The sequence below is a fragment of the Sciurus carolinensis genome, chromosome 17 (genome assembly GCF_902686445.1).
Source record: "Sciurus carolinensis chromosome 17, mSciCar1.2, whole genome shotgun sequence".
NCBI lineage: Eukaryota > Metazoa > Chordata > Mammalia > Rodentia > Sciuridae > Sciurus > Sciurus carolinensis.
The window spans coordinates 40,211,878-40,223,228 of NC_062229.1; positions in this window are offsets into that span (position 1 = coordinate 40,211,878).

An 11,351-nucleotide genomic window follows, 5' to 3' on the forward strand; every position below is an offset into this window, starting at 1 on the left:
TCGTGCGACCAGGCTGACCAGGAAAGGACTGAGCTGCTGCAATTCAGTGCAAGGTCTGAAATAAAAGTCCTGGGTGGGCTGCAGCAGGAAGAGCAAGACCACTGTGAAAGGGGGCTGTGTGGTTACTTCCAGAGGTTCACAGAATGGACAAGAAGAGATGCTCACTTGTCTGCATTCGAGAGTTGGCTTCTCCGCTGGCTGATTTCCACCTTTATTTCCCAGAGTGCTAAAGTTTTGCTGAGCATGTGTGCTCTCTGGTTTAAAATAAAACCAAGAGAAGGGTTGCTCAGGAACCAATCATCTTTCCCAAGAGAGAGAGAGAGAGAGAGAAATGCCTGGAGAGATCACAAACAATGAATGGAAGACAAAAGTGTTCTCAGTGAAACCAACAGAAGTAAAAATTAGCTGAAATCATCCAGGTACAGTGGCACAATCCAATAATCCCAGTGACCCTAGAGTCTGAGGCAAGTTCCAGGCCACCTGAGCTACTTAGCCAGACCCTGTCTCAAAATAAAAGATAAGAAGTGTTGGGGATCTATTTCAGTAGTAAAGCGCCCCTGGGTTCAATTCCAAGTACCAACAAATTAAAAATAAAAATAAAAGATGGGAATCCTTTGTGCAGACTTATAATGCAAAGAGCACAGAGCAGGTAAGAGCTGTAGGGGACATCTGCTGGGTGGGTTTTGCATGGGCGTCAAAGCTCCACACTGAAGAATGACAGCTATCACTTGGTGTGGAGGGATGTGTGCCTTGGTGCAAGAAGAGAAACACCCAGGATAGGACAGAAAATCAGTTTTGCAGCCTTGGAAGCATGGAGGAAATGTACCCAGAAGGTATCATTATCATTTTGAGGGGGTTAAGCATTCAGATCTCTTCTGATTATAGCTGAGAGGTACCACATTTCTATGTTCTTCCATCCCCCCCACAATTCCCTTCTCTTTGAAAACACACACTCAAGCTTCTCGCCCTCCCCCAAACATCTCCACCACTGCCCCTTCTCACACCACCCCTGGCCTCTACTCAGGTCTGTGCAATAACAGAAGGAAGGAGAGGCTTGAGGAGACAGACAGCTCTTTGATCTTCCAGGGACAGCACTGAGCTCCACTCCCCTGGGTGCCCATCGCCTCTTCCTGCCCATTCAGAAAGTCTCATTGATCTTTAACCACGACTTCCCTTGGAGGAAAATAGAGTGAATGTCATTATCATCGCTCCCTAGATGTCAAAGCTGAGACCCTGAGAAATTAAGGATCTGCCACAAATATACTCAATAGATCAGTGAACTACCAAGAAATGTTGAACAGCAAACATTTTAAATCGCAATGTCCTTCTACAGGATGAATTTTATGTAAAGAAGGGCTCATTAACTCAGTCAAATCTCTCCCGTTTCTTCTGGGATGACTGAGGACAGGTGGGGATGTAGGTTAAGGGAAAACACAAAACAAGAAGAGAGGCATAGCATCTTGAGGTGAATAGGTAGTGGCAAAATTATGTCTTTTGGAAAAGAAAGAAAAAACAAGGCCCTGGAATTTTTTCGAATATAAAATAGTCAGTGTCTTAATTAGATAAGATTTTGAAAATATCTAGTTATTAATAGCAATTTGAGGCAGGGGAAAATAAATGAGGACAGAGAGAAATACAAAGAGAGAAAGAGGAACAGAGAGAATGATTATAAACTTTTACCTAAGTCCACTGAGTACACAATTTAAAAATATTTGGAAATATCTGCACCTATTTATTTGTACTGTCCATTTTCTGAAAATATTTAAGACAACTCATAAGAAAAATAAAATATAAAACACACTGAGATAAAATAAATATAAAACAAGGAAAATAAGACTGAGAATAAAGGTAGGCTAGTAACACAGGAGAAGGTAGGAACTAGTGTCTAAAACATAGTCATGGGAGAAAGTGATAGAGTCATTAAGAGCATTTTAATGTCAGTTAAAAAAAAAACCGTGCTTGTGTTCCTGCTCTATTATTCTTCTGAGACCTTGGACAAATTCCTTTTACCTATCTAAGCCTCAGTTTCCCCCTCTATAAAATAGAAACTTAAAAGAGCACTTCTATCATAACCCTGTTATGAGGCACACATGAGAAAATTCCCACCAAGGATATATCACAATGTTAAGGCAACACTTAACAAATGAGGGTCCCTGTTGTAAGCCACTCCCATGCTGCAGGGTCCCCTACATTGAATCTCAACTTTCTAACAGTCATTAAGATTGTAAGTACAAGCCAGACTGGGTGGTGCTCGCCTGTAATCCCAGTTGCTCTGGAGGCTGAAGCATGAGGGTCCTGTGAGTTCAAAGCCAACCTCAGCAAAAGTGAAGCTGCTAAGCAACTCACGGAGACCCTGTCTCGAAATAAAAATACAATAGGGCTGGGTATGTGGTTCAGTGGTCGAGTGCCCCTGAGTTCAATCCCTGGTACTCCCCACTGCAAATTTTAAATACAGTGTAGACACTGGTACATTCAAACAAATCTGTTATTCCAGAAAACCATAATGTTTTTTTCTGACTCTGAGGCCAGGTAAAAATATTTCTCCCATGAATCTTAATGATAAAAATATGAATTAAATAGCCCTATAGTAAACATAGTAATGAGCAACAGAAAACTTTTAAAATTTTTCTTTTAATCTTACTTTTCACTTAAGGCTGTTTTTATGCTGAAGCACATGTATAATTAGACCCTCAGGAGCTTCATGATATGTGATTTCAGCTCTAGAGTTATCTATTAGTCACGTTTCTATTATTGAGAATAGATTTTAGAATTTCAGAAAGGTTTTCTATTTTGTTTGATTTGGTTTGGTTTTTAATATAGGGTCCTTGAACCCTGATCTGTGGTCTTCTAGATATCCCTGAACCTCTGACTTCAACTGCAAAATCTTGGGATGGGGGTGCATATGTGTATTTTTTAGGGATATGACCCATAGTTTTCATCAGATTTTGATAGTCTGTAACCACATATGTCAAGACCCAGCCTCCTGGAGAAATGAAAAATATATATGCTACTAATATATCATTCAATTAGTTTGGTCAACTCCTTTTTCTTTCTTTATTTTTTTTTTTTCCTTTTAAACCAGAGATTGAACTCAGTGGCACTTAACCACTGAGTCACATCCCAGCCCTTTTGGTTTTGAGACAGGGTCTCACTAAGTTGCTTAGGGCCTCACTAAATTGCTGAGGCTGGCTTTGAACTTGTAATCCTCCTGCCTCAACCTCTGGCATATACCACCACACTCAGCTAATCTGGTCAACTTCTAATGAGTAGAAAAAGCTATGAATGAAAGCACTAGATAAAGACTCAACAGAAAATCCAGAAGTTCATTACACTTAGAAAAATTGGTGAGGTATAGCTAAGTAGCAAATGAATAAATAATCAGGTAAGCTGACAAATGACAGTTAACCAAAGTGGACAATGGAAAACTTGATAGTCATAAAAAATAAAATTTGGTAAAGATTAAGACCATATTTATCATAATACAGTAGTACTAAAACTATTTAGATTTCCCCTTATTTATATCTCTTTACAAATAATTTTAGTGAGGCTAGTGAGATTGCAAAGATTCTGAGGATTCCCAAGTAAATAGGGAAGATATCTGTTCCTCCTAGATGCTGCTCCCCATCCTCCTTCAAGTCTAACCAGAAATCATCTCTCAGGCTGGGGAGATAGCTCAGTTGGTAGAGTGTTTGCCTTGCAAGCACGAGACCCTGGGTTCGATCCCCAGCACCACACACACACATACACAAAAAAACCAGAAATCATCTCTCAGGTCAGTTTTTCCTTACCTAAATGCAACTGCATCCTCTCCCCCCAAATTTGACATTCCATATTCCCCTATAATTTTTTTCTGAAGACTTACCATTATCTAATATCCTATGTATTTCTGCCTATCTTCTTACTGTCTCTTTCCCAAATTGAATGAATTCCACAAGAACAGAAATTTGTCTTTTACAACATCATTTGTAACAGCTAAAAAAAAAAAAAAAAAAAGGAAACAACTTAGACTTCTATTATTAGGAGACCGGAATAAATGATGGCGTACTCAACTTTGGGAGATTATTTCACTATTTATTTACACTGGGGGGTTGAACCCAGGGGCACTGAGCTACATTCCCAGTCCTCTTTTTATTTATTTTTTTTATTTTGAGACAGGGTCCCACTAACTTGCTGAGACTGGCCTTGAAATTGCAATCCTCCTGCCTCAACCTCCCAAGTCATTGAAATTACAAGAGTGCACTACCATGCCAGGTTGGAAAATTGCTCCACAATTGAAAAGATTAAAATGGATCGAGATCACAAACGTGAAATACTCTCCAAGAGATAATGTTAAATTGAAAAACAGTAATTTGGAGAAAAACACAAAAAAAGTGATCCAACTTACATTTTAGAAAAAAATCACATTATAATTCTGTTTTTCTACAGGTCCATATATGTGTATATCACTGCAAAGAAAAAAACCTAGAGAAATAAAATTCATAATAGTTTTTATATCAAGTTAGGGGATTTCCTCATCATTATGTACTATCAATAAAAAATGTGGAATGTTGTACAGAAAAAAATGGATAGGGGATTTTAATGTGGGGTGGTTAAAGAGCTTCAGTTTGGGGCTAGGGGTTCAGATCAGAGTTTGAGTGCTTGTCTAGCATGTGTGTGCACAAGGTGTTTGATCACTAGCTCTGCATAAAAAAAAGGAAAAGAAAAAAACTTTTAGCTTGTACTATTTATGGTTTTACAAAAATGAATTCATTCATAATATATAATTTAAAGTAAATAGACAAATCATTTTCTTGCAGAATCAAGCTGTAAATATTGACTGTGCTTATATATGCACTTTGATCTCATAACTGGAAAAAAGTTTATCTTTTTCAAGTTCTGATATGACTTTTCTGTTTCTGTCAGATTTTGCTTAACATTTTCTATCTTGAGATTGTTTTATTTATATGCACATTTTAGCAATGTGATGTAGTGAATATTACTTAGACTTTCAGTGAAATTATTCTTTAGTATAATAGAAATGGCTGGCTAACCCAGAAAGCAGTTGAAATCCTGAATGCAGTATTAAACAAAGTTCACCTTTATCTTCCTTTCTCCCATTCCTGCCCCATCCCAGCAACATAGTGTCCTTCCAGTGGTCATATCAGGAATTCTAGATCACTTTGGTTTCTCCCACTGCTGGGGTCAACCTACTTACCTCCTGCTCTTCCTACTCCTGCCAAACTTCTTCCTAACCACACAGGTCAGCTCCTGCATGCCTATGAACTTCCATGACACCTTGCAATGTTCATGGCATAGCATTAGGTTCTTATCTCAGCCACAGTAATATTACTAGGCAAAAGATTAAGATAGACCTCAACCACCAAAATTAAATACTTTCCAAGGGACATGAAATGGAAAAACAGTGATTTGGAGAAAAATATAGGTATGATGCAACTGCTATATACTGAACAGGAAGATGCCTATACAGAGGAGAATGAGTACCAGGCATGGTGGTACATGCCCATAATCTGCAGTATTTGTATTGCACATTTTAATTTCCATCAGGGCTGAAAATTTACTATAAAACAACCTCAGATGCAAAAGGAACAATTACATTACTGCTTGACCTGGCTTTCTGATCTTATAAGAAAACAATGCCCAATTTTTTGTTGAAATTTCATTTTCCTTGTCTATCAAATATCTCTGAGTTTTCTCCCAACTAGTATGACTGCACTTTTCCTCTTCAATCTTGATAGCCACATGACTTCTTTTGACCAAGAAATGTGAAACAAAGTGACCTGTGTCACTTCTAGGCAGGAGCTTTGAGAGTTCAGTGTATAATTCACCACTTCTCTTTCCCTTGGCACAGTGACCACGGATATCTCAGATGGTGGGTGCCGCATTAACCTGTGGCCAGGAGTTAACGCTGAGCAGAGCCCCAGTCAACCAGTGGTATAACTGAAAAGTAAGCCCTTGTTGTTTCAGGCTTTCGAGGTCAGGGAGCTATTTTTGCAGCACAACTTGTGCTGAGGGATTAGAGACTGTGAATCAAGAGACCAATTATTAAGCAATTGTCTCAGCTACAGACCCACTCTTCTCTACTACACTTTGTGATGCTGGGTCAGGAGATTCTGCAAATCTCATTTCTCCTTTCCCAGTTGTCTCTTTGTTCAGTTCTGCCAATATGGCAGGATACTGGAAGCTGGGAGTGGTGAAGAGTAGGTGGCTTTCCTGTTTGCCTGCTTTTCTGTTAGCTCTATCAACAATAACGCTTTGCGCTCGCTTTGGCAAATGGGTTTGATCTCAGCTTTGCTGCAGTGCTTCCAGGACCAGCCTCCTAGTGTCCCCTCTGAGACACACCAGCTGAGCAGCTCCCCTCTCAGAGGTTCCAACTTCAAGAAACCCTTCCTTGCAGTTCCTGAGCCACCAACAACCAGTCATCCCACAACTTCTCCACCAGCCCCACCACATCCACTCCTGCCCCATCAAGATCCAAGTTTCCAGGACTCCCATAGCACAAGAAATAAAAGCAAGAATCAATAACTGGGATAGATTCAAACTAAATAGCTTCTCTCAGCAAAGGAAACTATCAGCAATGCAAAGAGAGAGCCTACAGAGTGAGAGAATATCTTTACCACTCATACTTCAGATACAGCACTAATTTCCAGAATATATAAAGAATTCAAAAAACTCTACACAATCAACAAATGGGCTAAGGAAATGAACAGACACTTCACAGAAGATCTACAAGCAATCAACAGATAAATGAAAAAATGTTCTACATCCCTAGTAAGAAGAGAAATGCAAATCAAAACTACCCTAAGATTCCATCTCACCCCAATTAGAATGGCGATTATCAAGAATACAAGCAACAATAGGTGTTGGAGAGAATGTGGGGGATAAAGGTACGCTCATACATTGCTGGTGGGACTGCAAATTAGCGCAGCCACTCTGGAAAGCAGTATGGAGATTCCTCAGAAAGCTTGGAATGGAACCACCATTTGACCCAGCTATCCCACTCCTTGGCCTATACCCAAAGGACTTAAAATCAGCATACTACAGAGATACAGCCCACAACAATGTTCATAGCTGCTCAATTCACAATAGCCAGATTGTGGAACCAACCTAGATGTCCTTCAATTAATGAATGGATAAAGAAACTGTGATATATATATATATATATATATATATATATATATATATATATCAGGTATATATTAGGTATATATATTAGGTATATATATATACCTAATGGAATATTACTCAGCTATAAAGAGTAATAAAAGTATGGCATTTGCAGGCAAATGGATGAAATTGGAGAATATCATGCTAAGTGAGATAAGCCAATCTCAAAAAACCAAAGGAAAATGATCTCGCTGATAAGCAGACGATGATACATAATGAGGGTGGGAGGGGGCAAGAATGGAGGAAGGAGGGACTGTATAGAGGGAAAAGAGAAGTAGGAGGGGTAGAGGGGCAGGAAAAAATAACAGAATGAATCAAACACCATTACCCTATGTAAATGTATGATTACATAAATGGTATGCCTTTACTCCATGTACAAACAGAGAAACAACATGTATCCCATTCTTTTACAATAAAAATAAATTAAAAAAAAAAAAAAAAGAAGATCCAAGTTTCCACATCACAGGGCCTACCTTCCCACTTTCTGTTCCCAAAACCCTCAACCCATCTCTGTTTCTCCAGTCCCGTGGGTCACTACTGCTTCCCAGAGTGACCATTATTGGAAGAACTCAACAATTACTTTCTGTTTTTTCAGCCTTACCAATCTTTGAAAATAATTCTCCCTGTTAAAGGATTTCTATTAACATAACTGTTGTAGTTTCTTTTCCTGTTAGAACCTGACTAGCACACCAAGAAATATTGTCACAAGTGAGTGAGTGTAGTTGGATCTGTCTACTACTCATTTTGCCCTAAAATCTCCCAGTCATTCTTGGAAAGGGGAAAATGTGAGCCACTGAGGTCATCTCTTCCTGTCTCTTCTGGGAAGGAAACTGGTAAAGCCAGCAGTGCTAATGGAGTAAGTGCTAAATGCAAGGTAATGAACTAAAGAGTGACATGCTGAAGAGATGCTTCACACTGGGATCTTCCATTGCTAAATATTTCCAGAAATCACCTAAGATTGGTTTGGTTTGGTTTGATTTTGAGGTATTGGGTCTTGAACACAGGGCCTTGTGCATGTTAGGCAAGTTCTATATACCATTGAGCTAAATCCCCAACCCTTTTAGTTTATATTTTGAGTAAAATAAAGAGTAAAAGGGATCTCAGTATGTTCCCAGGGCTAGCAGAAAACTTGCAATCCTTCTTAGTAACTGAGATTACAGGTATGTGTCTGTGCCCATCTTGATTTCGATTTTCAAAATATGCTCTTTCAGGAAAAAATTAAATGATGTCATGCACTTGGAATAAAACCTATGCAGCTTGTTCCTTAAAGAAAATCCTCCATCCGAGTGTGTTGGCTCATGCCTATAATTCCAGCAATTTAGGAAGCTGAGACAGAAGGATTGCAAGTTCAAGGTCAGCTTCATCAACTTAGCAAGACCCTAAGCAATTTAGTGAAACCCTGTCTCAAAATAAAAAAACAAAAAGGGCTGGAGATATGGCTTAGTAGTTAAGCATCCCTGGGTTAAATCTCCAAAATTAAAAAAAAAAAAAAAAAAAAAAAAAGAAAGCAACTTCTTTGCACACACTCCTGATTTTACTGTTTGCATCTACTGAAGCCACAGTAAAGTAATGACAATGCAAGATTTTCAAATGCCCGTGTGCGAGGACATAAGATAGTCTGACTTAACAGGATTCTAATTCATAGCAAAAGCTCAGTGGAGCTGTGGTACGGGGTGTTTTCACTCTTTTTTGCACAGGTATAGCTAACAAGAGGATCCCCTTTGCTCTGTCAAGTTTGCTATTGTTCTTTGCCTGGTTTCCCAAATGCAAAATTCCACCTATATAATATGGAAAGTAAGTGCGATTTTTAAACAGCATCTGATAGCATAGCTATTAAAAAGCCACTCACCAGGACACTGAAGCTAAGAATTCTAACAAGTGGCTTGTTAGTGAAGAATGTCCTGACTGAAGTATGGAACAGGCTTGTCACTTTTTACCCCATCCTCTGAGGATAATAAGTAGGGAGGACAAAATGAGTGCAGCCCTCCTGGGTCTCCCCTTAAGAGTTTAAAAGCAAAATATTGATTTTGAGTTACCCTGCTTCAACTCAGCTTTACTCTCATGATATTTTTATTCCCTTGTAGGTTCCTGGGTCCATTTGTTGCAGATTTAAAAAAGTAAATCACTGGTGAATCTGTGGTGTGTCCATGTAACATTTCTGCACCTAAAAATGTGGTCAATTGACACCTTAAAGGTTTCCAAGCAGCTCTAACTCTTAGTGACATCTCTAGTTGCATCCCCAGTATGTTCAAAACAGATAAAGTGGATGAATTGATTTTAGTTGTATAAAACCCTTGACAAAATCTCTTTGTGGCCATCTATGCAGTCTCTTGGTGATTCATAAAAGATTTGCTTATGACACAAATGTGATCCTTCCACTCTTCTCCATTTTCCTTTTCTACTGGGTCCATGGTGAATTTCCAGAGGCCAACAGATGAACAGCGGAAAACTCTCAGCTACCCCATGCTGGTCCTGGAGTCTTCACTGATTTGTAATAAGAAATAGCATTAGAACAGTGATTCATATTATTATCAATAGAGCCTCGTGTTGGAGAAATTAGGGTTCTTAAATTCCACTTGCTACTTTAAAATGACAGTGGAGAACTCGAGTAAGAGAAATGGCATAATTAGGTCTGCAGTTTATAAAAAGAAGACTCTGGCGTCCATGTGGAGGGTGGATTGAAAGGGAGCATGACCAAGAGTACATAAATGGATGGGGCTGGGGATATAGCTCAATTAGTAGTGTTTGCCTATCATGCACAAGGCCCTAGGTTCAATCCCCACAATCCCCAGCACCATCAAAAAAAAAAAGAGTCCGGGATGGCATCAAATTAAAACGCTTCTGCACAGCAAGGAAACAACAAAGAGTGTGAAGAAAGAACCTGCAGAATGGAAGAAAATCTTTGCTAGCTACTCTTCTAGTAGGGATTAACATCTAGAATACAGAAAGAATTCAAAAAACTGAACACCAAAAAAAAAAAAAAAAAAATTAAAAAATGGGTAATTGTGATAAATGGAAGAAACGGGAGACCATCATGCTACATGAAGTAAGCCAGACTCAGAAAGTCAAATTCTCTGATATGCAGAAGCTAGTCCTAGATAAGGGAAAGAAAAGAAAAGGGGGAGGGGAGGATTCCATCAAAATAGAGGAAAGATTAGTGGGGTACAGGAAGTGGGGTGAGGGGGCTGGAGGAAGGACAGAATAAGGGAAGGACAGTGGGATGAATCTAAGCTAACTGTCCTAAGCGCATATGTGACTATACCACAGTGAATCTCACATCATGTGTACCCACAAGACACCAATTTTTAAAAAGCTGAAAGTAAATAATAGAAAAATCAGTAGAACAGAGGGGAGCAGAGGGAGAGAGAAAAGGAGGGAAAAGGGAGATACTGGTGACTGAATCAGAGTAAATTATATTCCATGTTTTTATAATTATTCAGAAATTAATCCTGAAAAGAACAAAAAGAAACTAATAAAAAATCTTTAAAATGGGCAAATGAATTAAGCACACACTTATTAAAAGAAGAAATATAAATGACCAACAAATATGTGCAAAAAATTAACATCTTTAGCAATTAGGGAAATGTAAATCAGAACTACACTGAGATTTCATTACTCCCGTCAGAATGGCAGTCATCGAGAATACCAACAATAATAAATGCTAGAGAGGATGTGGAGAAACAGGAACACTTTTACACTGTTGGTGGGATTATAAATTAGTACAATCACTATGGAAATCACTATAGAGGTTCCTCAAAAGACTATGCATGGAACCACCATGTGACCCAGTTACAGCACTCCTTGGCATTTATTCTAAAGAATTAAAGCCATCATACTACAGTGATACATGCATACCCACGTTTATAGCAGCACAATTCACAATAGCCGATCTGTGGAACCAGCCTAGGTGTTCATTAATGGATGAGTGGTTAAAGAAAATGTGGTATACATACACGATGGAGTTTTATTCAGCCATAAAGAAAACTGAAATTATGTCATTCGCAGGAAAATGGATGTAACTTGGGAATACTGTTAAGCAAAAATAAGCCTAACTCCAAAAGTCAATGTGTGTTTGTTTTCTCTCATTATGTGGAAGTCAAAGAGGAAAAGGGAAAAGAAAAGTATGTGGGGTTGGGGGAGAGTGGGAATCTCATGCAAACTGAAGAGAGATCACTAGAATAGAGGAA